This window comes from Bos indicus, chromosome X (genome assembly GCF_029378745.1).
Source record: "Bos indicus isolate NIAB-ARS_2022 breed Sahiwal x Tharparkar chromosome X, NIAB-ARS_B.indTharparkar_mat_pri_1.0, whole genome shotgun sequence".
Classification (NCBI taxonomy): domain Eukaryota; kingdom Metazoa; phylum Chordata; class Mammalia; order Artiodactyla; family Bovidae; genus Bos; species Bos indicus.
Genome location: NC_091789.1, coordinates 143507171 through 143533950, shown reverse-complemented (window position 1 = coordinate 143533950; position 26780 = coordinate 143507171). Strand labels below are relative to the sequence as shown.

Sequence of the window (26780 nt, the reverse complement as noted above, 5' to 3'; positions counted from 1 at the left end):
CAGCAGTGTCTGACTTGTTTGTGACCCCATGGACGGTAGCTGGCCAGGCTCCTCTGTCCATGAGATTCTCCAGGCAAGAATACTGGAGAGGGTTGCCATTTCCTCCTCCAGGGGATCTTCCCCACCCGGGAATCGAACCCACATTTCCTGCATTGGCAGGTGGGTTCTTTACCACTGAGCCACCTGGGAAGCCCTATTATGGATGATACCAAAGGAAAAACAAGCATCTTGATCCAACATTTTCATGAGAAACTAGGAGCTTGAAACCTCAGAGATGGGTTGAGAGATGAGAGGGAATATGCAGAAGCCATAAAGATGGCTTCTGTCATCTACAGCCAGTCCCCGGCCTGTAACTCCTATCACATGACCCTGCTGCTTTTCTCCCTGATATTGCTCAGAGGCTGTCATTACTTTCTTCACTCAAATGTTCCCAGTTCTGAGCCCAAACTCCTGTACCCCTCTGCCTGTGCACACACATGCCAGCTAGAGGGTCAGCATCAAAGAGTAGAGGAAAACCACTATGGACTAGCCAGAGGTGTCTCAGATGGTAAAGAATCTGTCTGTAATGCAGGAGACCCAGGTTTGATCCCTGGGAAAAGAAGATCCCCTGGAGAAGGAAAAGGCAACACATTCCAGTATTGTTGCCTGAGAAATCCCATGGACAGAGGAGCCTGGCATGGCTAAGCAACTAATACTTTCACTTCACAGAAGCAGAACCCTTTTCAGCCGTGTTATCTCCTCCAAGCCTCCTTGCAGCTCCTCTACCTCTCAAAAAATAAAAGCACACAAGCCAATAAATGCAAATACCACCACTCCACTGACCAAGTAACCTCGCTTGGTGGGGCGGGGAAGGCCTCACCCTCGGGGTCCCGTTATACTTGCAAATACAGGTGGTAGAGCTTAAACGAATACTTTAATATATTCACTTGGACTATACTGGACCTTGTGTTTCCGATTTCATTTAAGCTTCAGGAAAAAAAAAAAAAGCTGTTAGATAGGCAGGGCAGATGTTTTTAGCCCCATTTGAGTGATGTAAAAATTTTTCCAGAGAAAGGAAGGAAGGAAGGAAGGGAGGGCGGGAAGAAAGAAATTTCAGGAGACAAGCTGATTCATACAGTTAATTTGTGGGTCCCTGTATTAAGCTATTGGGGCTGCCCTTATAAAATATCACGGGCTAGGGGGCTTAAACAACAGAAATTGGTTTCCTCACAGTTCTGGAGTCTGCAAGTCTCAAAGCAAGGGGCCGTCGGGGTGGGTTTCTGGTACAAACTCTCTTCCTGGCGGCAGATGGCCACTTTTGCTGCATCCTCTCTGGTGGAGAAGGAAGGGGCTGGGTTTCTTCTTCCTCTTCTTCCAAGAACACCAGGGCTAGCGAATTAGTACCTCTCTCAGCTGACCTCACTTAACTTTAATTACCTTCTCAAAAAAAAAAAGAAAAGGAAAGGAAAAAACCCTTCTCCAAAGGCAGTCACAGCTGAACCTAGGACTTCACCATTGAATTTGGCCGGGGTGGGGGAGGGAGGGTGCGGGTGTGTAGGTGTGTTAGTCTCTCAGTCATGTCTGACTCTTTGCGACCCCATGGACTGTAGCCCACCAGACTCCTCTGTCCATGGGATTTCCCAGGCAAGAATACAGGAGTGGGTTTCCACGTCCTTCTCCAGGGGATCATCCTTACCCAGGGATCAAACACGGGTCTCCAGCACTGCCGGCAGATTCTTTACCGTCTGAGCCACCAGGTAAGCCTGGCGGGTAGGGAAGGGTACCCCCCAAACTCAATTCCATCCATAAAAGGGTGCTCTCTGACAAGGGACAGAAGAATTCATTGGATGACAGGGATGAGCTAACTCTTAGAGGACGGGAAGAACAACCAATTGGACTAGAGGTCAGCTCACTCTGGCCATCGGGTCAAATTCAAAGGTCATCTTTGTTAAGTCAAGAAGCTTTTATTGGACCTCCATCATGCCCATTCATCTGCATTTTGCCCAGGGCTGCTTTCCCGCTAGGCTGGCTGAGTAGACTAAGGGCTCCTGAAGACCCAAATATGAGCTTTCCTGTCCTTTAAAGAAAAAGTGCACCAGCTCCTGGGTTCGACCAATCTGTGATAGTTGGTGCCATCTGCAAGATGCCTCCTTAGATCAGTAATCCCGCCAGTTCACTGGGAGCAGAAGTGCCTTCCAGAGTCACAGCCCGCAGGCACAGAGCTCAAGAGAAGAACTCGATCGAGGGCACAGAAGGTTCACGAGACTGGAAAAGACTTCCAGGCCACCCCACCGCAGGGCCTAGGGCTTTTCTCTTAGACCTTGGAACTGTGTGTTGGTATCAGCCCTCAGCACTGTGGCTTCCGACAACCCTCTCAGCCTTACAGACTCTTGCCGCTCAGGCCCCAAAGGCCACGGCTGTTTCCAGTCACACCCTATCAGTGCTGGCTGTGAGTTATTGTAGGCGTTCAGTTTCTTGAAATTTTACTTTGTTTCAGTTTTGCATGTGTTTTGTATGATTAGGGTTTCCATAGAAAGCAGATCACTTGAATTAAGGGAGCCTTGCAAATAATTACGGAGACCTTAAGGGGTTTCCAGGGAAAATCTCGGGACTGTGAGTCCCAGATGCAATTGTGGGTCCTTTTCATTATTAGACAGTATGTTCCCTTTTCTTTTCAGCATCTGATATTGAAGTCATGGTGTTTTCCTTACTGTATTGATAATAACCTGGGTTCCTTTTTATAGAGACATTTGTCAATAGAAACCAGTTCTTAGATCCTCTTTGAATTAGTAGAGACATTCCCCAAATTATTTACTCAAGAATCCAGAGCCTTCTCATTAGGCCTATGGTAGAATTTAAGGAGGCAAAACTACAATTGGGATTAATTACACTGTTGGCAAATGGATCTTGTTATTATTTGACTTATTGATCTTCCTGTCCATACAGACAGATCATTTGCATGTAATTCCTGCTGCTTTAGTCTGTCCAGTATCACTTGCTCTGAGGGACATCCTGTCTCCCATTGCATGTGGTTGTAATCAATTGCAACACTCCAGGCTGCCCGCAAATCATATTACCCTGTTCTACCCCTCGACATAGTCATCGATCCAAAAGAAAGTATGTGACCTGATAGGAGCTGATTAACCAGGATGTTAAAGAAGCTCTGAGAGAGGCTGTCACACAGAAGGACACCAGGCTGAGAGAGGGAGGCAGAGTCCCCAGATCCAGCCCTTCCTGAAGCCTTACCCAGCCCTGGACTTCCTAGGGATGTGGACCACTAAATTCTTTTTTCTGTTTGACTAATTCCAGTTGGGCTTCTCACTCAAAGCCCCAAATGTCCTCACTGATATAACACACTTCCAGATAGACTTTTAAGTATTCTCAGGAATATGCATCACAACTTTCAGAGGGTGCAGGGCACTGAGCACTGGGATCCATGAGTCCTAATCCCAGCTGCAGCCTTAGAACTCCCAGGCCTTCCCTCTGCCAGCTTCAGGGGCTTTAGAAATGGAGAACCTATGGGACATGGGATGCAACCCAGTTTCTTGGGTATATTGGGTTGGCCAAAAGTTTGTTTGGGTTTTTGTAACAAGGAGATCAAACCAGTCAATGCTAAAGGAAATTAACCCTAAATATTTATTGGAAGGACTGATGCTGAAGCTGAAGCTCCAATAATTTGGCCACCTGATGCAAGGAGCCAACTTATTAGAAAAGACCCTGATGCTGGGAGAGATTGAAGAAGGCAGGAAGAGAAGGGGATAACAGAGGATGAGATGGTTGGATGGCATCACTGACTCAATAGACATGAGTTTGAGCAAGCTCCAGGAGGATGGTGAAGGACAGGAAAGCCTGGCGTGCTGCAGTCCATGGGGTCGCAAAGAGTCGGACAGGACTGAGCAACTAAACAATAACACCTGAATGAACTTTTTAGCCATATGTATGCCTTCTCGTACGCATAAAAGTGCATTCTGGACTTGCTTTCTTAAATTCCATTTCTCCCTGACCTTTGGCCCTTCTTGGCGTGGAAGCCGGACAAAATCCATGAGCATGTAACACTGATGGTATCAATCTTGGGAAAGAAGGGAAGACCAAGTAGGTGAGTGGCTGGACCCCCAACATTGATGATGCTTGACAGAGTGGTCAGGCTAACGTCTGGGGCCGGGGTTGGATGCCAATCCTACCAGTGGTCCCACCCACCACAGAGGTAACCAGGAAGGAGAGATAAAACTCACAGTCCACCACCAAGTGGCTGCAAAATTACCCCTTCAGTGAAGACCCATGTTTTTCTCCTTTGTTTTCCAGAAGATACGTTTCTAAACCCATCTAAAGTCTGCCTCACTAGATTCTTTAACTGTCGCCTGAAGTGTTAGTTATGACTCCGTTTCTGGAGATAAACTCTACAACCTCCCTCCTCCCCCAGGAAAGTTCCTGACCGAGGCCCATCCACACCAGCCAAAATTCTGATCCAAGTGACTGGCAGTTACCTTAATGCCAGTGATATTGGGCACTTACATGTGTTTGCAGGTCATGATAAATAAGTACCCTTCTTCGTTGTCTTGTTTCTTTGCAGTTTACCTTGGCTTCCTCTGTTTCAAACTGATAGAACTAAAGTCAGTTTTTAAAACGCAAGAGGAAGGGAAAACTCTTTAGGTTAAAGGCGGTCCGCCAAGGTGCTAATTCCATCTTTGGTAGGTTTTTCCCAGGACTGTGTTCCTCATCCAGGAATTTCCCTGAGCTTGGTGGTTCACTGGTCCAAATTCCAGCTTTGAATAAATAAACCAGCTGAAGTGCTGGGTTGCCCCAGGGACCAGCAGGCAGTTTCTGAACTTCCATCGCCCCCCAGTGGCAATTTCTTAAATCTTTGTGTTAGTTACTCAAAACAACTTAGGTTATGCCTTTTCCCTCCAAAGTCATCTAAAAACAAATTTTTTTTTTTTAAATCTCACACTGCAGATTTTCAAATGTTTGTGTGGATATGTGTTAGTAATGTCGAGTTTATAGCTGCTGTTTCACAGGGTCATAGATTCATGCAATTGACAAGAATCATGCAATCGACAGATCTCACCAATCAGGATGCCCTTAGGAAAAAATTCTTACCTATCACAGCTGTAGACTCCAATATCAAAGTGATTAACCCAAATGAGTTTGTTTTTTTTTAATTGAGAGGATCCAGATTTGGGTTTCCACTTTTCTGAGTCAATTAAAACACTGTCATTATGATTTCTAAACTCATGCTATCCCTTTGTAAACTTTTCCACCATAAAATGTTTTGTAACGTTGTCTGAGAAGGCGAGAAAACATTTAAAGCCAAAAACTATGAAGGTTTTGGAACTATATATATATATATACATAAACTTTGTAAAAGCCAACCTCAAACCCATACAAATAACTAGAAATTATCACTATCAGGTTGTCAAGACCTGCTGCAGATGAATTAAGACACGAAGTAGCAGAATCTAAGGAATAAAAAAGTTTTAGTGATTTCAAACCTCAACCAGATGAAACTCAGCAATAGGTGACAGAGTTGCCCTGGGTCATTGCATAGAGAAGTTTAATGATCCTGAAGAGTCTTTCCATGGTCAGTAGGAACTGATGGACCACATTTAATCCATCTCCCCCCATCCACCCACCCATCACCCCATCCCCTTATCCATTTACCCACCCACCCATCAGTCCATCCCCCCGTTCATCCATTTAGACAGGTTTAGAAAGATACTGTATGGAAAACAAAAGAGAAAAAAATGTTTCTTCACTGCAAGAATAACTTTGCATCCACTTGGTCATGTGCTGTGGGCTTTGTTTCTCTTTCCTGATTACCTCCATCCAACCGTCTATACATTAGGTATGTGCCAGATGTTCTGTGACATACCAAGGCGAGAAGATGGATAAGATGTACTACCTGCTGTCATGGTTTTCAAAGCAAATGAGCCTTTCAAGATTTTTTTCAATATGGTCTCTATTCTAAGGCTTCATTCTCAGAGAAGGTGGGAATAACCAGCACCAAACCAATACCTTTTGAAAAGACCTTGAGCAGGTAGCATCAAGAAGCCTAGAGACCTAGTCAGCCTTGACTGCGTGGGTTAGAGATGAGAACTCTGCCCTCCATAGCCACTGAATGTTTTCTCTGAAGAACAAAATGTAGGCTCTGTGCGATTCTAAAAACACAAACTATTTTGAGATAGAGAGCAAGTATATGTATGGAACAGCTGAAGAATATTTTTATGGCATTCATAAGCTCACAGCCTCATGTCAAATACAGTCAATGCTTTTTGATGGCTGGTATAAAGTGTTTTTTTTCACCTCATGTTTGAGCAAAGGGGGAAGTGGAATTTCAGAAACCAAGTCCAGACTGAAGAGGCTTATTTTCAACTCATAAAAGGGAAGGTTCTTGCCTCCCTACCCTAGCAGTGGAGTTATTACTTCAGCTTATTTTTTCCAATCACAGTAAATTCTTTGGGTTCACCACCTGCTAGACCCCACCCCCACTCTGCTTTTAAATTAGAAGCCGGGTTTATAGTCCTTTAAATAATACTGACCTTGTGCTGACCCCCTACACATCAAGCATTCCTGCCACTCCTAAATCCGGAGTGGAAGTGTGTGCCCTTCAGCTTCCTTTACTCAGATCCTGACTTCTTTCCGGCCAGAACATTCTCCTCCTCTGGCCACCTGCTTCCCTCACCTTTACAGGATTAATTTCATCAAATCTCTTTTGCCCAAGTGTCCTGAATCCTGGTGATCTAAGGGCCTCATTGTTAGTGCCAAAGTCTATCATTTCTTCCTTTTTCATGTCTAGCATAATATCTTGCACGTGTGTGTGTGTGTGTTACGCTCAGCCGTGTCCAACTCTTTGCAACCTCATGGACTATAGCCCACCAGGCTCCTCTGTCCATGGAATTCTCCAGGCCAGAATACTGCAGTGGGTTCCCATTCCCTTTTCCAGGGGATCTTCCCAACCCAGGGATTGAACCCAGGTCACTGGGCTTCCCTGATAGCTCAGTTGGTAAAGAATCCGCCTGCAATGCAGGGGACCCCAGTTCAATTCCTGGGTCAGGAAGATCTGCTGGTGAAGGGATCGGCTACCCACTCCAGTATTCTTGGGCTTCCCTTGTGGCTCAGCTGGTAAAGAATTCATCTGCAATGTGGAAGACTAGGGTTCGATCCGTGGATTGGGAAGATCCCCTGGAGAAGAGAAAGGCTACCCACTCCAGTATTCTGGCCTGGAGGATTCCATGGATTATACAGTCCATGGGGTCGCAAAGAGTCGGACATGCCTGAGAAACTTTCACTTTCACTCCTGCACACATATTCTTTACCATCTGAGCCATCATGGAAGCCCCCTGTACATAGTAGGTGCTTACAATTATGTAAAGTTTAAAAATAAAATAAAATTAAAAAAAATAAAATAAAATAAATAAATAAAAATAAAAGCAAGGGAAGGGGGAATAGCAGGGGGAGAAAGACAGAAGGAAGGAGGAAAGACAGAAGGAAGAGAGAGAGTGAGGGAGAAGAGAAAATAATAAAGAAAGAAATGAAAGGGAGAGTAAAGCATTCTTTTACAAGGACCTACTATCTCTCTGGGCTCCCCTGCTGGCTCAATGGTAAAGAATCCACCTCCCAATGCAGGAGATGCGGGTTCAATCCCTGGTTCAGGAAGATCTTCTGGAGAAGGAAATGGCAACCCACTCCAGTATTCTTGCTTGGAGAATCCCATGGACAGAAGCCTGGTGGGCTACAGTCCACAGGGTGGCCAAAGAGTTGGATATGACTTAGCAACTAAACAATAACAAGTTATCTCTCTAATAAGCACCACCCACCAATTAAATACCCACTTTTTCTTAATGAATGTCCTAAGCAAACTTTTGAAGTTTTTTCAGTGATTTGACTTTGCACAAATGTAATCTCTTAGAGTTAATACTTTAAAGTGATGCTTTTCAGTGTTTTCTTGTGGTCCTTTGGGGTAAAGACTGACCTGTTCTCTGTTAAAATAAAACAATGCAACGCCACCCCCCAACACACACAATTTTCAGGAAATCTTTAAAGTAGCAGATAGAACATTCTTCAATGTAGCCCTTTTCCTACCACACAATTCTTACCTACATAGTCGAAGTGTTTGAAGAGAGCAAAGCACGTGAATGCACAACAACACAAAATTCAAAGCTGTTCCCAGAAATGGAATTTCCCTTAAGCATTTAACCACCAGTATAATATACAATCATTTCTGGCATCTGCGTGATACAATGAAAGATATATTTCATGCTGTTTCCCGAGGAGTAGTAGCCCATTTTTTTTCTAGTAGCCACTTTTTGGTGGTAGAATTTCCAGCACCATAGCAGACTCACCTGAGTTAAATATATCTGGACGGGCAAGACCTTGGAGGGGATCCTCAAGCTACATGAGTGCCGCCTGATCCTTTCTCACCTCAGAGGGCCCAGTGCTCAGTGCTACTACCCTGCAAAAAGTAATGGAATTGAGTATAAGGCCAGTATGAGAAATTATAAAGGAATTTAAAAAAATGTATCAACTACATTATTTTCATAGATAATTACTTTTGAACTTATTTTGATAAAGCTAGGGGCTAATTATATAATGATTGTATCAATAAATGGTAGAATAGTCATATTCATCTCATCTACTTACTAGATATATTATAAAGCTGAATTAATTGGGGGTAATGCAAAACTTTAGGCAAATGTCCTGCTTCCATGTGAGATGAGACCTAAGCAATTTTCCCTCACCAGGAGGTACTTTCAAGTAATGCTTCTTGAACTATCTGCAGTGAAGGACTAGGTTTTTTTTATTTTTTTAAATTTCTAATCAATTTCCAACCAATATTTTGGTTGAAAACAAAAACCAAAACAGTACTAATGGGATGAAACAAGATGCAAACATACAAAATGCACCCCAAAGTTCTTTGTTATCAGATTCATGAGATATAAAGTGATTCTCTTAAATGGCTATCCAAGTTTTTCTAAATGCTGGCTTTCAATTTATGTTCTTCTTTCCAAAGACAACACACAGGGGAATCGAAAGTCTTACTGTCAAAGTATGTTCCTTGGACCAGGAGCACTGGCATCACTTGGGTGCTTGTGAGAAATACAAACGTAGACTCTCACACCCCATCCAGACTAATGGAATCAGCACCTGCATTTTAACAGCCTCTCTGAAGGATATGTACACCCAGTAAAGTGTGAGATGCACTGATCTAAACTAGAAAATCCAAGGTAATTGTACATCACTCAGGGAACTCAAACCGGTGCCCTGTGACAACCTAGAGGGGTGGGATGGTTTGGGAGGTGGGAGGAAGGCTCAAGAGGAAGGGGACATGTGTATACCGATGGCTGATTCATGTTGACGTATGGCAGAAACCAACACAACACAACATTGTAAAGCAATTATCCTCCAATTAAAAATATTTTTTTTAAAAAAGCAATTGTATAGATACACAGACACACACATATAACTTTAAGACCATAGAATGTTTTATTATCAACTCATATTTTGTGCAATACTTATTTAATAGTATCACCCTTAAGCAAAGTATAAGCCTTCATCAGCTAGGCCTGGCCTTCCTATCCCCCCAGGGCTCAAGATCTAAGTCACCTGAATCTCTAGGTCCTGGGAAGATCAAGTTTCCCTAAGTTACATGGTGCTTCTCAGAGATCTATGTTCCTATGGTCACCTCTGCCTCTGGACTCCTCTTTCTACCTGGGCTGACTGAGTTCACATTGACCCAGATGAAAAAAATCAACCCTTCTATCATCTTGTACAGAAATCCATTTGCCAAAGCTTTCGTTGATTTGTTAAAACTCAGAATAAAACACAGCTACTTGGATATTTCATGAACATTATTTAAAAAAAAAACTATATGCCAATCTAAAAAGTTAACCCAATGGGTAATGGATAAATAACACTAGACACACTGCCCCCACCCCTTCAAAATTAGGAATATCCATAGCCACTTCCCTGAGTTAATATTTTTATTTTGCTGTAAAGTCCTAACCCACATAATCAGAAAAAATTACAGGCATTATAGTTAGAAATAAGGAGGTAAAATTATTATAAGTTGAAATTATATGACAGAATCCCTGGAAAATCTGGAAAATCAAAGATAATAAACAAAAAGTAAGACTAACAACAACCTGTGAATTCAAAACATTGCAAAACACAAGGCAAATGTAGTCAAAAGCTTTCATAAATATACCAACAATAAATTTGAAGATATAAAAAGAGGAAAAGATCTCCCAGTCATTACAAAAACAAAGTTTAAATAACAAGTAATAAACTCAACATTTTTAAATGATTTTAAGAAACACTTTAAAATTGTAGTAAGGGTCACAAAAGAAGACTTGAACATTTGGAAAGGTACTGTATGTTCATGTATAGGATGACACATTTTTCTAAAGAGTTCTAGTTCTCCTAAATATAGAAACTTAACATAATCCCAGTAAATTACCATCCAGATTTTCAACAACAAACAACCTTGACCAGCCAACTCCAAATTTCATTCAAAAATATAAACAAGCAAAGTATCAAGAAAAATTCTGAAAAAGAGTAATGAGAGGAGAATGATGCCAGATGGTCCCAATACTTAAACTAATATAGTATTGGTGTGTTTGTGGACATAATGGTTCAGAGTACAAAGTCCAAAATAGATCCACATACACATGGGAATTTAGTGTCTTAATAATGAGCATGCATGCATGCTCTGTTGCTCAGTCGTGTCCAACTCTTTGCAACCCTATGGACTATAGCCGGCCAAATTCCTCTGTCCATGGGATATTCCCAGGCAAGAATACTGAAGCAGGTTGCCATTTTCTCCTCCTGCAGTTCTTCCCGACCCAGGGATCAATGATGTCTCAAATCGCTGTGTGTAGGGGGATATAGGGGGATGGTTTATTGAAAAACTAGCCCTGAGACAATTGAGTAAATGAAAAAGATAGAGGGGAGATTAGAGCTGTACTTCATTCCTTACACCAGAATAAATTTCAAACGTATTAAGGGTTTAAAAGTAAACAGGTGAAATTTTTTTAACTTGAAAAAACAGAAGAATTCATTTAGGACTTAAAGTACTTCCAACCATGCCCCACACCTAGAAATCATAAAAGAAAAGGCTGTGAAATTAAGGTACACAAAAATTACTCAAAGCAAAATTCACCACAAACAAAAACAAAAGAAAAATGACCAACTGAGAAAATATGTCTAGTTCATCATTGTGAACTGAATTGTGTATTTCCCCTCCAAATTCACGTGTCAAAGCTCTAACCCAAATATGACTATATTTGGTGTTTGCGTCTTCCGGGAGGTAATCAAAGTCAATTAGGTCATAAGGGCACAGCCCTAATCTGAAAGGACTGGTGTCCTCAAAGGAAGAGACACCAGAGAGCTCGCTCTCTGCACATGCATGGAGAAGAGGCCAAGATAGCAGCTGTCTCCAAGCCAGCAAACCAGAGACCAACCCTGATAGCACCTTGATCTAAAGCTCTGACCTCAGGAACAAAACAAGTTTCTGTTGTTTAAGCCCTTCAGTCTGTATTATTCTGTTTGGCAACTCAAGCAGACTAATACACTCACACTTTAGAAAAAGAGCTAATTTCTTTACTATATAAATAATTTCTGCAAAATCAGTAACAAAAAGAGCAATACATTGTATTGATGAAGGTGTGGGGAAACACATGCATTCCAAGAGGGACAGGTCAACTGGTATAACCACCTATTGATGATAATTTGGAAATACCTATCAAAGATAAAAGCAACTTCCTCTTGACCCAGTCATTTTGATTCTAGGTGTTTATTCCATAGATGTGCTCACATGTGAGAAACAATGTGTAAATACAATATTACTCAATGCAGCACTGTTAGTAATGGGAAAGTATTAGAAGCAATCTAATTTGTTGTTCACCAGTAAGAGACCGGTTACGTAAAGTATATTAATCTATACAACGGAAGAGTGTACAACTGTTAAATAAAAATAAAAGGGAACACTTTACACATCAATATGGAAAACCTCCAAGATATCTTAACTGAAGGAAAAAGAGAATAGGTGTAATATTGCATCTAACAGGTCTGATACATTGCAATAACCCCTAATTAGCCTTTAAAGATCAATTCATGGTGATGTTTGTACATTATAAATGTATTTAATGCCGCTAAATTGTACACTTACTTAAAAACACCCAAAATGGCTTTCAAAAAGGCAATTCAGAGGTCATCTCCTCCAGAGTAAAGGCAATAAAATGAAGTCACTCAGTCGTGTCCGACTCTTTGTGACCCCATGGACTGTAGCCTACCAGGGTCCTCCATCCATGGGATTTTCCAGGCAAGAGTACTGGAGTGGGCTGTCATTTCCTTCTCCAGAGGATCTTCCTGACCCAGGGATCGAACCCAGGTCTCCCGCATTGTAGGCGGATGCTTTACTGTCTGAGCCACCACGCTAAATACATTTTCTTTATACTCCCACAGTAAGCTTATAAAGTAACCACAATGAATGAAATCACCTGAGGATGTATCTGTCTCAGCACCTAGAGTACTGGTGAGGTGGCAGGGAATGTGTCCCACCCATCCCATGGCCTCCAAGACTGGCCCCATATCCAGCATGTGGTAGCAGCTCAGGAAATATTTCCTTTGCTGATTTCAGACTCCAGCCTACAACGTCAACTTCTGCTGAGTGTCCAGCCTGCTGGCCTGCCCTGCAAATTTAAGATTTGTCAGTCCTCACATTTCTAAGGATCTAGCTAGTTATACCTCTTATTGGTTCTGTTTCTTTGGAGAACCCTGATTTGGGGCAAAAGAGAACTCCTCAGATAACCTCATGCATTAGGCTTCCTACTAACATGGCTGCCTCTGCTTCTGATGTAACATCAAGGAAAGTGCGGCTGAAGAGGAACCTTGAGCAAATTAGTAGAGAGGCTCCAGAGAAGAGGAGCAAGAGTATTATATTTTAGCATTTATGTTGACAATTTATTGCCTAACAGGCTCTTTTGTCCATGGGATTTCCCAGGCAAGAATACTAGAGTAGATTGCCATTTCCTACTCCAGGGGAACAAAAGCCACATGGGAAGCCCCTTATAATTTATAGTATATTTCTTTGGCTATAAAGCCTTAAATTGCCATCGCTGGAGAGAAAAGAGAGAGAGACAGACAGAGAGAGAGAAAGAGAAAAAGGAGAAAAAATCCAAATCTTTGCTATATTCTGATTATATCTTTCAAATATGTGTACCAATAACTCTGCACTTAGAGCCAGCATATCTTTGGTTTTTATTGTATAAGGAGACCATGCAATAAAATAATATCACAAACATCTGTATCTAGGATTCAAGAGATAAAACATGAATTTTAATATCCCCTGAAGCATATTTCTTGGAAAACTGTGTCTGATGTGGTGGTGGTAGAAGACTGGTTTGTCAACTTGTCTTCTCTGGCTTTAATTCCTTATCCCCACTTTCCAGTGAATCCAAACCACTTGAGAGAGCCTTCCCAGTCCTTCTCCTATAGCCGCTTATAACTTACCTTCTTGACTTTCCTTCCATTTTTACTTTTCTTCTCTCCAATTTATTAATTCATAATGCTTACAATAACAAATAAAACTGATGAAGAGGCAGGAATATGCCTAGGCGGTTGAGCCAAGCATGCCCTTCTGAGTAGGGAAGCTCAGCTAGTCTGAAGGCTCTTTAGTAAATATGGAATGATAGCAAAGAAAAAAGCCTTGAAGACTACCACCATTCACATTTGTGGTTTTACCAGCCAACCACACCAGATGACTTACAGTTCTTTATTTGCAACCAGCACTTACTTTCCTGAGTTTCAGTTCTACACTCCGAATTGCTTTTTGGATTTCACTGCTCATAGCCATTGTCATCACAATGGCAGCGTGTCCAACACTGAACTCATCTTGCCCTGAAACCTACATATTTCTCAAAATCAGCAGCCATTTCTGATACTCCCTCTCATCTTAGCTTCTTACGCTTAGCTTTCTCTTTACACAGTAAATTGGTTATTTCAGACATAGCCTACCATATTGTTGTTCCCCTTCAAAAGAAAAATTATGTTAGATGGTCCTTGGCTATAGTTTATACTTTAGAAATGGACAGCAAATCCAACACCTGCAGGAAATTTCATTAACAGAACCCTATTATTGCTCCTGGAATGTGAAGTCAAGTGGGCCTTAGGAAGCATCACTATGAACAAAGCTAGTGGAGGTGATGGCATTCCAGTTGAGCTATTTCAAATTCTAAATGGTGATGCTGTGAAAGTGCTGCACTCAATATGCCAGCACATTTGGAAAAATCAACAGTGGCCACAGGACTGGAAAATGTCAGTTTTCATTCCAATCAAAAAGGCAATGCCAAAGAATGTTCAAACTACTGCACAATTGCCCTCATCTTACACACTAGCAAAGTAATGCTCAAAATCCTCCAAGCCAGGCGTCAACAGTACATGAACCGTGAACTTCCAGGTGTTCGAGTTGGATTTAGAAAAGGCACAGGAACCGGAGATCAAATTGCCAACATCCGCTGGATCATTGAAAAAGCAAGAGAGTTCCAGAAAAACATCTATTTCTGCTTTATTGACTATGCCAAAGCTTTTGACTGTGTGGATCACAACAAACTGTGGAAAATTCTGAAAGAGATGGGAATACCAGACCACCTGACCTGCCTCTTGAGAAACCTATATGCAGGTCAGGAAGCAACAGTTAGAACTAGACATGGAACAACAGACTGGTTCCAAATGGGGAAAGGAGTACGTCAAGGCTGTATATTGTCACCCTGTTTATTTAACTTATCTGCAGAGTACATCATGAGAAATGCTGGACTGGAGGAAGCACAAGCTGGAATCAAGATTGCCAGGAAAAATATCAATAACCTTAGATATGCAGATGACACCACTCTTATGGCAGAAAGCGAAGAAGAACTAAAGAGCCTCTTGATGAAGGTGAAAGAGGAGAGTGAAAAAGTTGGCTTAAAACTCAACATTCAGAAAACTAAGATCATGGCATCTGGTCCCATCACTTCATAGCAAATAGATGAAGAAACAATGGAACCAGTGAGAGACTTTTTATTTTGGGGGCTTCAAAATCACTGCAGATAGTGACTGCAGCCATGAAATTAAAAGACGCCTGTTCCTTGGAAGAAAAGTTATGCGCAACCTAGATAGTACATTAAAAAGCAGAGACATTACTTTGCCAACAAAGGCCTGTCTAGTCAAAGCTTTGGTTTTTCCAGTAGTCATGTATGGATGTGAGAGTTGTACTATAAAGAAAGCTGAGTGCCAAAGAATTGATGCTTTTGAACTGTGGTGTTGGAGAAGTCTCTTGAGAGTCCCTTGGACTACAAAGAGATCTAACCAGTCCATCCTAAAGGAAATCGGTCCTGAATATTCATTGGAAGGACTGATACTGAAGATGAAGCTCCAGTACTTTAGCCACCTGATGCGAAGAACTGACTGATTGGAAGAGACCCTGATGCTGGGAAAGTTGAAGGCAGGAGAGAAGGGGATGACAGAGGATGAGATGGTTGGATGGCATCACTGACTCAATGGACGTGAGTTTGAGTAAGCTCCGGGAGTTGATGATGGACAGGGAGGCCTGGTGTACTGTAGTCCATGGGGTCACAAAGAGTTGGACATGACTGAGCAACTGAACTGAATTGAACTGATTATTGCTCCATTTTTCTTTGTGGTAATTATTATCTAGTGGTAAAGAAACCACCTGTTAATGCCGGAGACACACAAAATGCAGATTTGATTCTGAGATTAGGAAGATCACCTGGAGTAGGAAGTGGCAACCCACTTCAGTATACTTGCTTGGAAAATCCCATAGACAGAGGAGCCTAAAGGGCTACAGTCCATGGGGTCACAAAGAGTTGGACATGACTGAGCGACTGAGCACACACATACACGCAATTATTAGTAAACTAGATCCATACCAATTATTTCCACAGGGAAGGAAGGATGAAATCTCCCACTCCTCCAAGCAAGACTATCCTGATGTTTCCTGCCTAGGAGGGTGGTAAGTCACATTGCTCTGCAAAGCTCGTCTCCAGAGCGATGTGCATTTCACCCATCACAACCAGTGCTGCTCCCATCACTTCCAGTCCGCCATGTTAAATCTGATCACCAGTAATGGCCCACTTGTGATGTGACAGCAACTGGCTTAATAATTTCATCACAGTAACATAATCATAATAACAAGTTTGCCACTAATCGCTAGCTTTTCCCACCATTTCAGCTTCAGAATAATTGGGCGAAAATAGATAACCAACAAGGATATACTGTACAGCACTGGGAACTATACTCAATACCTTATAATACCCTATAATGAAAAGGATTCTGGAAAACTCTATACATATATATATATATATATATCTGAATCACTTTACTGTACACCTGAAACTAACACAACATCGTAAATCTACTGTACTTCATTTTTAATCAAAAAGTTAAATGTAAAACATTTTTAATTAAAAAAAGAATAACTGGGGTAGAAAGAAGAGGAATTCAGTTAAATTGTCCCAATGCAGTTACAGTACTGAGTGTACACGCACACACACATACATGCACAAGTACATGTATATCTATATTGTATACTGCCCAAGTTGAGGAGATAGGAGCCCCTGCTCTAGCTGCCAGGTATCAAGGACAGCACGTTTCCGGCCTTTGGTTTGCCAAGAACAAAGTTTCTTAACCTTGGCACTATTGCCACGGGTCTGGATAATTCCTTGCTGCGAGAGCTGTCCTGGACATTTTAGGATGTTTAGCAGCATCCTTGGCTTAGATCCACTAGATGCCAATGGCAGTCTGATAGTTTACAGTAAACGGTGTTGGATTTGTGATCTCCAAGAAGATTTAACTTCAGGACCAGGGACCAGGCTTGATCACTCAGGAGCTTTTGTGTAGCAGAGTTTTATTAAAGTAAGAAAAGGGACAGAGAACGCTTCTGACATAGACATCAGAAGGGGGCTGAAGAATGCCCCCCTTGCTGGTGTTAGCAAGGGAGTTGCATATTTTTTTAACTGGTTATTGCAATTAATCAAAAGAATGTCTCAAGGTTGTAAAAATTTTACCAGGCCCACTCCCACAATTTACATTTTAGGATAACAGGATTAGAATTTAACAATAGAAAGATCCTACCAGACCCACTCCCATGATATACATTCTAAAATATCAGGATTAGCCAGAAGGTTTTCAGGAAGGAGAAACTGTCCTCAAGCAGGATACATTATTGTTATATAATCCCTAGTACAGAGTTTAAACTGAGTTGTTTATTATGTAATCATCAGTTTGAGGCTTAAAGAAAAAAACGTTTTATGTGACTAAAACTAAGGAATGTAGAGGGGAAAAAAAAAAGTTTGTCCTTTCCTCCTCCTTGAGAACTCCAGACCCCTATGTGCTCCTCGAGAACCCCAGACCTCTCTCCTTGGGGACCCCCAGACTTCTTATCAATGTGCCTAGGAATTGACTCTCTCAAATCTCTACCTCTAGTGTGACAACCAAAAACGGTTCCAGACATTTCCAACTGGATGGGATGAGGGCAATAAAACCCCATCTCCACTGGAGAAGCACTGCTGTAAATGGAAGCAAGGCCCTGCCTCCTATCAAACCTCATACATGATGGAGTCCCAAACACAGTAAAAGGCTGGGCATCTCCCCATCAGCATTCATCAGAGGACAACCTTCAGTTTTTTGAAGTGGTCCCATGGCAGGCCTGTCAATGCCCTCCCAGGTAGGTATCAAGGAGAGTTCAGTCTTAAATAAGTTCTGCTATAAATGACAGAAGCTTTTTCAAACAGTGATGCCCTGTGTACATATGGACACATGGAAGTAGAATTCAGATAAGTCGGGAGTGACCCACGGTAAAAGGTGGTTATCTATAATCAGTGAATTAATTAACTTTTTAGAGGTTTATGTTAAGAGACCCTGGTCTCATAAAAACTAAACACACACACACACACACACACACACACGGCCTGGAACTTATTAGCGATAATATAGTCTCTGAAGTTATTACAATAGTATTAAAATATTAAGCAGAATCATAACCTCCAGTAATTGAATTTTACTGGCAACAAATTCTTTTGATGAAAACGGGCACTGATCTCAGAGAGTGTGAGGCAGCCCTGGCCCCTGGGACAGACATGATGTGGACATGGTCCCTCTGAGCACAGATGTGAAGAGTCCCGGTGAATCCAGGCAGACCCGTGCAGCCCTGAGCTACAAGGATGCTCACCAGCTCTGTCTTAGCAACTTGCCCTCGTGTATTCAGGCCCCAGCAAAGACCGTGAAGGTCATGGGCAGCGCTGCCAAGGGAAGGTCCCTGGACCTTACTGCAGAGCGGTGAAGAGTGAAGTTGAGAAAAGCAAACTTCTCCCTGTTGTCAGGTGAGTAGTTCTTCGTAAAACCCTCCTCCAGCTTCACATCTCACTTAGAAGAAAATACACCCCCCGCCCAGAGAGCTCCAGCAGCTTCGTCCTCTCCTAGTTCCGCCCTCACTCACCCCGGGCCGCCCCCTGGCCTTCTGCTGTTCACTCCAATCACAGGACGCTCTCCTTTACTGTTACCGTTGTCTGCACTGCTCTTTGTCCTGATCTTTATATGCTGGGTCCTTCTCATCATTCAGGTCTCCGGTAAAATAGCCCTCCCCGCCCCAACCACTTAGAGAGGGGTCTTCCTGATGTCCATAGCTGAGGCTGTATTCAGGATCTCAATCTGTCCTGTGCATGCTGATCTCCTGGGGAGCCTGCTACAATGCAGACTTGGACTCAGTGGTGGGGGGATGCTATTGAAGCTGTGATTCTACATTTCTAACAAGCTCCCAGGAGATGCAAATCTCTGCTTCATGGACCACAACACTTTGAGTAGCAGCGTCACCCTTCAATTCCCGTCACACTGTGTGCTGTGCTAAACCACTTTAGTCATGTCCGACTCTTTGTGACCCCATGGACTGTAGCCTGCCAGGCTCCACTGTCCATGGGATTCTCCAGGCAAGAATACTGGAGTGGGTTGCCATGCCTTCCTCCAGGGGATCTTTCTGACCCAGGGATCAAACCTGCATCTCTTATGTCTCCTGTATTGGCAGGCGGATTCTTTACCACTAGCGCCACCTGTTTCATTTTCTTCTTGGTATCTCTCAGCTTTGAAATCATCTGTTCATGTACTGGATCATTCATTGGCTGGTTGATCTATTTGTTTACTTAGAAGGTAAATTCCGTATGAGTCAGGACTTTGTCCACTGTGTTCACCTTTGTATTCTCAGCACTTAACACAAGACCTGGCATATCACAGATGTGCGTACATCACAAAGCATCACAGATGCTCTATACATACTGTTGAATGAGTGATGTTGTTCAAGATTTATTTTCTCTTTCACCCTGCCTGCTTACTGGCTGCTTCAGTGACTGCTCATTTACATACCAGGATCTAGGCTGTAAGTAATAGGACAGTGCTAGCCATTCAAATGCCAGGCAGGAATTGCTAGTTCCAGGTCCAAGCTGAGATATGAAGTTTGTACTAGAATTTAAATCTGCTGTCACTAAGCACAATTTTAGTGGAGATGATATATTTTTCATAGCAAGAGGTTCCTGATGAAGGAAGCCATGCCTTACTTTTCCTCTAGTCCAAGCTCATCTCAGGACAGACTGATAACAGTGTGTAAACTAGACCCACTGGGGTGACACATTTTGAGTAGCACTAATATAACGTATTACTTTGCTAAAAAAGATAAAAAATATTTTTAAAAAACTGGGGGATTTTTTGATAATATTTTTAAAATGCTAATACACAAAATACTTGACATGCTAGGTATTCACTCTGACGATCACTCTAGAAATGACTAGAAAAATTTTAAGTAGTTTCTATTTTTAAAAATCAGAAAAAAAATCAAAGTTATTTCTACACAAAGAAAATATCCCTCTTTATAGTAGGCCATAAATGTTATACAGTATCTACATTGTTATAATAGACATTTCAATATTCAAATTTTAACACTTACCGAAAAGGTCCTGTTCTGTTAGCAGATCGAGAATCCCCCCACATCTCTTTCTATGTCAAGAGGGCCCAATAATTAGATCCTTTTGCTACCAAACTCTGGTTATAGCAGTACCGAGGCAGCACAGCCTCCGCGGTCCGCTCCTCCTAATCCTCAGCCGCCGCCACAGACCCAGCGCCACGGAAACCGGAACTTCCTCCATGACGGGCCTAAATATAAGGGATAGAAACCTTAAAATATATTTTCTGATTTCTTTTTTTAAAAATCAATTTGTTTATTTTAATTGGAGGCTAATTACAATATTGTGGTGGTTTTTGCCATACATCGACATGAATCAGCCACAGGTGCACCGCAGGTGAAAGTGAAAAGTGAAGTCACTCATTCGTGTCCGACTCTTTGTGACCCCGTGGACTGCAGCCCGCCAGGCTCCTCTGTCCATGGGATTTTCCAGGCAAGAGTACTGGAATGGGGTGCCATTTCCTTCTCCAGGGGATCTTCCCGACCCAGGGATCAAACCCAGGTCTCCCACATTGCAGGCAGACGCTTTACCCTCTGAGCCACCAGGGAATCCCAGTGGTAGGTAGGTAAAATAGGTAGGTAACCATAGGTAGGTAAAATAAATATCCTTTAAAATACATAATTACAAAATATTTTTGTCATGTACTGCAATAAAGTATTGTATGAGAGAAGAAATTGACCCCCCTGTCCTTCCCTCCTAGCTATGACCTCCCAGGTCACCTGCAATCCATCATAACCATGAATTTTCCCACTGTTACCCTGATGGAGTCTTCCCACCACTTCCACCACACCCTTGCATGTTTCCATGCCCATTCCCCACCCCCACATGACCATGACCCTCCTTGCTGCCTGGCTTTACGTGCCTCATCTGGGTCACAGTCCTCCTGACACACCCCTGTTTCCTGCTTGGCCACACCTACATCCCATGCAAAGGTAGCTGTGCTCTCCTGCTGAGACCCTAGCTTCTGCATCAAGTCCTCATTGCTGGCCCATGCTTGCTTCCCACACTCTGGCCACGCCATTCGTGAATAGGCTAAACTTTCTGTGTTCCCTCTTCCCAAAAGCCTGACCCTGGGAAACTCTGGAGATGGGCCTCAGGTCTTCCAAGAAATTATGAAAGGGATCTAAAATTTTGACAGAGAACAGAGAATGACAGGTGAGATTATAATTAATGGTAGAAAAGAATAAAGAATTATGGACAGAAGGGGGAATTCCCTGAGATACAGAATTGGGAAAGACAATGAAGTTTTGTAAGAATGGAAAATTATGAGAGAAAGTGTTAAGTTGGGGAGAAGAAAAGAATTGGAAGGAAACCAGGAAATTATTAGAAAGAACAGAAAATTTTGGATGAGTAGAAGAATTGCAGGAGACAAAGGGAATTGTGGAAAAGCATGGAGAATTGTGAAAGAGATGGAGAATTGTAGGAAAATGCTGAACTCTGGAGAAGAACAGAGAATTGTGGTATAGATTGGGAGTTACAGGATATCAGGATGGCTGAGTGGTCTAAGGTGCCAGACTCAAGCTTAGCTTCCCCACTCTGGGGATTCTGGTCTTCCAGTATAGCCAGTGGCTTAGATGGTAAAGAATGCTCAAACTACCACACAATTGCACTCATCTCACACACTAGTAAAGTAATGCTCAAAATGCTCCAGGACAGGCTTTAGCAATATGTGAACCATGAACTTCCAGATGTTCAAGCTGGTTTTAGAAAAGGCAGAGGAACCAGAGATCAAATTGCCAACATCAGCTGGATCATTGAAAAAGCAAGAGAGTTCCAGAAAAACATCTATTTCTGCTTTATTGACTATGCCAAAGCCTTTGACTGTGTGGATCACAATAAACTGGAAAATTCTGAAAGAGATGGGAATACCAGACCACCTGATCTGCCTCTTGAGAAATCTGTATGCAGGTTAGAAAGCAACAGTTAGAACTGGACATGGAACAACAGACTGGTTCCAAATAGGAAAAGGAGTTCATCAAGGCTGTATATTGTCACCCTGTTTATTTAACTTATATGCAGAGTACATCATGAGAAACGCTGGACTGGAAGAAACACAAGCTGGAATCAAGATTTCCAGGAGAAATATCAATAACCTCAGATATGCAGATGACACCACCATTATGGCAGAAAGTGAAGAGGAACTCAAAAGCCTCTTGATGAAAGTGAAAGTGGAGAGTGAAAAAGTTGGCTTAAAGCTCAGCATTCAGAAAATGAAGATCATGGCATCCGATCCCATCACTTCATGGGAAATAGATGGGGAAACACTGGAAACAGTGTCAGACTTTATTTTCTTGGGGCTCCAAAATCACTACAGATGGTGACTGCAGCCATGAAATGAAAAGACGCTTACTCCTTGGAAGGAAAGTTATGACCAACCTAGATAGCATATTCAAAAGCAGAGACATTACTTTGCCAACAAAGGTTCGTCTAGTCAAGGCTATGGATTTTCCTGTGGTCATGTATGGATGTGAGAGTTGGACTGTGAAGAAGGCTGAGCGCCGAAGAATTAATGCTTTTGAACTGTTTTGTTGGAGAAGACTCTTGAGAGTCCCTTGGACTGCAAGAAGACCCAACTAGTCCATTCTGAAGGAGATCAGCCCTGGGATTTCTTTGGAAGGAATGATGCTAAAGCTGAAACTCCAGTACTTTGGCCACCTCATGCGAAGAGTTGACTCACTGGAAAAGACTCTGATGCTGGGAGGGATTGGGGGCAAGAGGAGAAGGGGACGACAGAGGATGAGATGGCTGGATGGCATCACTGACTCGATGGACATGAATCTGAGTGAACTCCAGGAATTGGTGATAGATAGGGAGGCCTGGCGTGCTGTAATTCATGGGGTCGCAGAGTCGGACACGACTGAGTGACTGATCTGATCTGATCTGATGCTGTCTCTGCATGTAACCCCCACCACCACCAAATCTGTCTATAAAAGCTCTCAACTTTTATAGAGAGGGAATCAACCTTTTGACAGATGTCCCCCACCCTCCCCCTCAGTTGCCAGCATCTAAAATAAAGCAACCTTTCCTTTCCACCAATCTGGCCTGTTTATTGGCTTTTGAGCAGCGAGCAGCCAAAGCCACCATAAACTCCTTTCAGTAACAAGATCTCTAACATGAAGGCTATGAGTATTCAGAATGAATGGGCCCATCAAGTGCAAAGCCAGTGAAAGCAAACAGCATATCTTTTCAGACCACTATAAAGAAGAGAAGATCCTAAAAATATCGAAGAAGAAAAAAAAAAAAAAAAGAAATGACATCTGATTTCTCAATATCAACAATGGAAACTAGAAGATAATGAAGCAATTACTTAACAATTTGGAATGATATGTTTCTAAACCTAGAATTATATATCCAAGCTGCCAGTCAAGTGGGAGGGTAAAACACAGACATTTTAGATTTCCAAGACCTTAAAACTGATGTGCTCCCAAAACAATGCAAAGAAGAATACACAACATCCAAGAACCAGAGATCCAAATCAAGACAGGAAAAGGTTGACAGCAAGGTCCAGGAAGACAACAGGCAGAAATAATTTCCAAACAGTCTAGAACTGGGCAGTGGCAGAGGTCAGGTGTTTATCCAAGAGTGAGGACTCAAGGGGTTGGGGGAAAGAAAACATATACAGTAGCTACTTGGAGAAACAAATGGCAGTCCACTTCAGTATTCTTGCCTGGAAAATTCCATGGACAGAGAAGCCTGGCTGGCTACAGTCCATGGAGTGGCAATGAGTCAGACACGACTGAGCGTACATATAGAGTGAAAGTGAAGTCACTCAGTCTTTGCGACCCCATGGACTGTAGCCTACCAGGATCCCCCATCCATGGGATTTTCCAGGCAAGAGTACTGGAGTGGGTTGCCATTTCCTTCTCCAGGGGATCTTCACGACCCAGGGATCGAACTCCAGTCTCCTGCATTGTAGGCAGACGTTTTACCGTCTGAGCCACATACAGAGTAGTTGATATATTTGAATGCTGACAGGTAATCATTTAAAACTAGACAAAGGGGAAAAAGGAAAAACAAGGATTAAATTCTAATGGAAATTTTGTACAAGAAAAACTGTCATCAGCAGTCATTACAAATATTTTTATAGTCATAATAATGTAGATACTGAAGTCCTAAGGGAAATCAGTCCTGAATATTCATTGGAAGAACTGATGCTGAAGCTGAAGCGCCAATATTTTGGTCACCTGATGCAAAGAGCTGACTCATAGGAAAAGACCCTGATGCTGGAAAGATTGAAGGCAGGAGAAGGGTATGATAGAGGAGTAGATGGTTGGATGGCATCACTGACTCAATGGACATGAGTTTGAGCAAGCTCTGGGAGTTGGTGATGGACAGGGAAGCCTGGCATGCTGCAGTCCATGGGGGCAGAGAGTCAGACACGACTGAGCAACTGAACTGAACTGAATGTAAGTACTAAACAAGATTTATCCAAAATGATTTATAACTATTGGTAGAGTGGAGGGATACATGTGTATGTGTGTGCATGTTTGTGTTAGCATGTTAGTGGAGGGACAAAGAAAAAGAAACAATTCAGAGTGGAAACTGAGGCCAAAGGTGTCCTGCCACAGTCTTCTCACCCACCTACTGCTTTTCCTGTAACTCCTAGCATTAGTATTAGTAGCTCCTTCTCTATAAAGCATTCTTCTACTTACTCCTTCCTTCCTATCCACTTGCTGCACATCAACCTCACAATAGTCACTTCTTCCAAAAGTCCAGGAACAATCTGCACATCCATATACTGAGATTCAAATATGGTTATTTGTCTGCATGCCTGTCTCTTCAATTACCAAAGGTTCTTGCCCTCTTTGTGAAACATGCCCCTTTGGAATCTGGTGAAATGTGTTATCTTCTCAAAATAGTATTTTTACGTGCATAAAACAAATTACAAAAGAAGCCAATTACAGTTGCTCCTCAGTATCCATGGGGGCGTGGTTCCAGAACCCACCACAGATCCCCAAATGCAAAGAAGCTCAAGTCCCATAGTCAGCCTTCCATATCCATGATTCAACCACTCCCAGATTCTAGTATTTATTGGAAAGAAAAAACCCACATGTAAATAGACACCTGCAGTTCAAGCCCATGTTATTCAAAGGTCGATTGTATATTGAAATATAGTTATTAGTTATCAACCTATTATATTGAAATATAGTTATTAACATGCTAAAAAAAAAAGATTGTGTAGGTTAAAGGCTAGGTTGCCCAGGAAATACACACCAAAGTAATATAGTTTTTTAAAATGCTGTCTTGATCCAGTTTTGAGGCAGTGGCTAGAGGCTGGTCAGTTCCCTGACTTCAGCATCTAAGCCCACAGCCCCCAGTCACCTCCCTTACTGGGCTTTCATATTCTGGGCCACTATCTACCTGCCCTCATCACTCCTGGGCCAGGTACCAAACAACTGGGGATAGCTCCTATGCTCCAGAGCCTGCTGAAATTATTTAAATTTCAGCCTGCTTGCCCTGCCTTGCTGGCTCCTCTGTCCCTGTGATTTCCCAGGCAAGAATACTGGAGCTGATTGCTGTTTCGTCCTCCAGGGGATCTTCCCCACCCAGAAATTGAAACTGTATCTCTTGCATTTCTTGCACTGGCAGGTGGATTCTTTCTCACTGTGCCACCCGGGAAGCCCTCTTTCCTACAGAAACCATAATAAAGGCTCATACCCACAGTTCCCCTCTCCATCCCTGCCTAGTGGTGTGCCCAGTGCCCCCATGTGTGGCGCCTCATGGTGTGATATGTACTCTGACTCTTGGGATCTGTGAGTATAATAAACAATCTTTTTAATGGTAGTCATTTTCTGTCATCAAATCTAAGCAAAATTACACTTATTAAAAGGCTGAGATTCCACAAAATTTGTGCATACAAATGTCCTCATGAACAACTTTGAGAGTGACGGAAAGACAAGGCAAAGGGAAAAATCGAACTGTAATGCAGTCAGAGTGGGAGCCTCAGCTCATCCTAGGAGCAGCTCTGAAGCTGCGATGGCCCTTCTCAGTTGTCCCCCTTGAGGCTAAGGGGCCTGGGCTTAGGTGCACTGCAGCCTATCCCCACAGAGGGAATATGATTTTTCCTGAAGCAGTTCTCTTAGGCACTGGGCAATTCCTGGAAAGAGACTTCACAGGTGCACTACGGTGATATAGAAAGATACATGCTTTTTATTTACATTTTAAATAACAAGATAAACTTACTTTAATTTTAAAGTAGTGATGAATAGTAGTATTTTGAGACAGAAATGACAATCATATGTAACATCATTTCTCTGTAATTGCTATCAGTGCCACATATATCTAACACTACCCGGATTTGTTGCCTGCCTTCCTGGTGGAAAAAAATACTTTCTGTTAGAGGCAAGCGAAAATACAGACCTTCAAATCCACACAGATGGTTGGTTGGCATCACCGACTCAATGGACATGAGTTTGGGTAAACTCCGGGAGATGGTGATGGACAGGGAGGCCTGGCGTGCTGCAGTCCATGGGGTCGCAAAGAGTCGGACACGACTGAGCGATTAAACTGAACTGAACTGAACTGAACTCCACACACCCTGTTAAGAAGACCTGCGGAGCCGAGAACTTTTGTTCATTTCTGGATCTCCAGATTCGGCCACAGATCTGCATACCTACTGATGTTTCTTGAGTCATTACTATAATTAAAACTGACGGGATACAATTTAAAAGGTATAAATTTTAAAACTCTTCCTATGCAACGCCTCCGCAGCTTAAAGCGCCTCGCCCTATGGCAAGTTTATTCAAGCCGAAAAGTCTATGTCGGCTTCGCCAGGAGGGGCGGGGCCAGAGAGGGGCCTTGCCT

The 26780-nt window shown here is 42.5% G+C and overlaps 1 long non-coding RNA gene across 1 annotated transcript in view; it reads right to left on the bottom strand.

The window, feature by feature from the left end:
• LOC139181098 (uncharacterized) overlaps positions 1 to 26737 on the bottom strand; it is a 282297-nt gene extending 255560 nt beyond the window's left edge. Inside the window, exons 1-3 of the long non-coding RNA XR_011565213.1 lie at positions 26337 to 26737; positions 19961 to 20166; positions 8319 to 8428 (exon numbers count right to left, since the gene is read on the bottom strand). This is a non-coding gene — a long non-coding RNA (uncharacterized lncRNA). The remainder of the gene's footprint in view (positions 1 to 8318; positions 8429 to 19960; positions 20167 to 26336) is intronic.
• Between the last annotated feature and the right edge of the window lie 43 nt (positions 26738 to 26780).